The sequence below is a fragment of the Microtus pennsylvanicus genome, chromosome 15 (genome assembly GCF_037038515.1).
Source record: "Microtus pennsylvanicus isolate mMicPen1 chromosome 15, mMicPen1.hap1, whole genome shotgun sequence".
In the NCBI taxonomy this organism is placed as follows: domain Eukaryota; kingdom Metazoa; phylum Chordata; class Mammalia; order Rodentia; family Cricetidae; genus Microtus; species Microtus pennsylvanicus.
In genome coordinates this window covers 52,540,776-52,543,413 of record NC_134593.1, presented here as the reverse complement: position 1 = coordinate 52,543,413, position 2,638 = coordinate 52,540,776, and the positions used below count along the sequence as shown (strand labels likewise).

Sequence of the window (2,638 nt, the reverse complement as noted above, 5' to 3'; positions counted from 1 at the left end):
AAAGGGAAGAAAACGTCTTTATGATTCAGAACTGTAGTGAGGACTGGGTGGACATACAGTTTAAAGACCTGGAGAACACTAACTAAAACATAGCAAGTGCTAAAAGTAAATGTTTGTGACCCATGTAATAATTTTATGGCTCTCATTCCAAACTATTTATCCATAGCTGAAGACCAACCTAGATTTGATGGAAAATACATAGGTACAAGGCAGGAAATAAAGTATCTATAACAAATAAATAAACGAATAAATAAATAAGTATCTACAATTCAAATCACCAATCTGTAAAATTTTTCTATGATGGGCTAAAAGTTAATATTTTGACTGTGTAAGCCATTCAGTCTCTGTTGTAATCAAGCCTATGGTAATGCCACAGAAGCTACACAAATGGATAAGACTGGATCCCAAGAAAATTGCATGGAAGTTTTTAGCTGACACACAGTACATGTTCCAATTCACGTGGTACAGTGAGACGTTTGATACATGGGCATGTTAGAGAATGGTTGAATTAGAATACAAAGCATATCCATCACCTTGAGTATTTATTACTTCTTTGTCGTGAGAAAAATACAGAGTCCATTTCCCAGTTTCTTGTCCATATATACAGCAAAATATTATCAGCTACGTTCAGTAGAGCACCTGTGCGTGTTTCTTGTGTTTGAACTATCTTTATCTATCATCACCTATCACTATCCTTCATAGACTCTGATAACTACTATTTGATTTCCGACTTCTACGTTACCAGCCCTTTTAGAGCCCACAGATGAATCCAGTCAAGTATCATTAGTCTTTCTGTTTGGGGCTTCCTTCCCCCTCTCCCCTTACATTATGAGCTTCACATAATTTCATCTTTTTTCTTTTTCTCTCATTTTTAGCGCTTTTTGTGGATGTATGTATATATGCTTTTGCATGCGTGCGGGTGAAGTGTGTGTGTGTGTGTGTGTGTGTGTGTGTGTATAGGCTGACATTAATGTCAGGAATCATCCATTCATTGAGGCAGGTTCTCTCTATCAAACCCACAGCCAGTGTATGTGACTATCCTTCTAGCCAGCATGTTCTGAAGATCCCCAATTCTATCTTTAAAAGCTAGAATTATAAGGGAGTCTCCAGGCCAAATCCAACATTTCTGCACATTTCTGAGGATCTGAACTCAAGTTCTCAACCTTGTAGTGCAAGTACTTTAACCACTGAGCCATCCCCCAGCCCGATTTCATGCTTTTCATAGCTAGTACTACATATCCATGGGTGTATATGCCATATTTCTTTATCGGTTCCTCAGTTGGTGGACATTTAAGTCTACCCCATGTCCTGGCAATTGTGAATACTGATGGAGTGACTGGAGAATGCATTTATCTTTTTGACATGCTTTCTTTTCTTTTTTTTTAACAGGTTTCTTTTTATTATTTATTTCTATTCCACGTGTACTTGTGTTTTTGCCTACATGCATGACTGTATGAGGGTGTTGGATCCCCTGGAACTGGAGTTACAGACAGTTGCGCACTGTCGTGTGGATTCTGGAAATCGAACTGGGTCCTCTGGAAGAGCAGCTAGTGCTCTTAACCACTGAGCCATCTCCCCAGTCCCCACCGATTTCATTTCTTTTGGATATACTTGCTGGATCATATGGTATTTCTACTCCTTTTAGAGGAGGGATTCTCAAAACTTGTTCATAATGTCTGTGGCAACTTGCATATCTATCCACAGAGTGTAAGGTTCTTTATTGTCCAACCCTCAGTGGCACCTGCTATTATTGTTCTATCTATTGTGCTATCATTAGTGATGATAGATTAGTGATACCGACCATTTTCCCTATATATAGGCCAATCTGGGTGATAGCTATTAATAATATACATTTTACTCTTTCTGTTTGTTTTTTTCAAGACATGGTTTCTTTTTGTAGCCCTGATTACCCTGGAACTCACTCTGTAGACCAGGCTTGTCTCCAACTCAGAGATCTGCCTGCCTCTGTCTTTCGAGTGCTGGGGTTAAAGGCGTGTGCCACCTATGCCCAGCTTCTAAATATGGGATGCTTTCTGAATGTGCATGTCATTCTTGCACAGGGGCCATGCTAATCTATCGTTCTAACTTAGCATACATACTGCCAAATTGAGCACACTTTTTCTTGATAAATTGTTTTTATTTCTATTAGATCCCATAGTGTATTTGCTTCTTTTTGGTTGCTGCGATAGAATACTCACACAAAAGCTGCTTCAGAAATGAAGGGCTTATGTGGATTTATCCCAAAAGGGGATACAGTCCATCCTGAAAGGGAGTGGAAGCAGAACCAGGCAACAGGCCCCACAAGTAGGATGAAAGACAGAGCAGCAAATGGTCCAATCTCTAGAACCTCTAAGCCCACCATCAATGATATACCTTCTCCAATAAGCAACCACCTCCTAAAGGGTTCGAGATGTCCCCAAATAGTAACACTACCTTGGGACCAAGTGTTCAAATACATGAGGCTATAAGGGACATTTCATATTAAGCTTCAATATCTCGGAAAGGAGAGGAGTGCCTCTGAGTTCTCTCAGAGAATGGTTGGAGCTGGGCCAGGTTGGAGAAAGGCAGGCCACACTCCTGGGGGTGTCACTGTGGGCCAAGAGCCATCTGCCAAGAGGGAGGAGCAAATTCAGCACTA

General features: G+C 40.5%; 1 pseudogene; it reads right to left on the bottom strand.

Moving 5' to 3' along the window:
• Positions 1–2,015: 2,015 nt before the first annotated feature.
• On the bottom strand, positions 2,016–2,114 carry LOC142836227 (U6 spliceosomal RNA; annotated as a pseudogene).
• Positions 2,115–2,638: the final 524 nt, after the last annotated feature.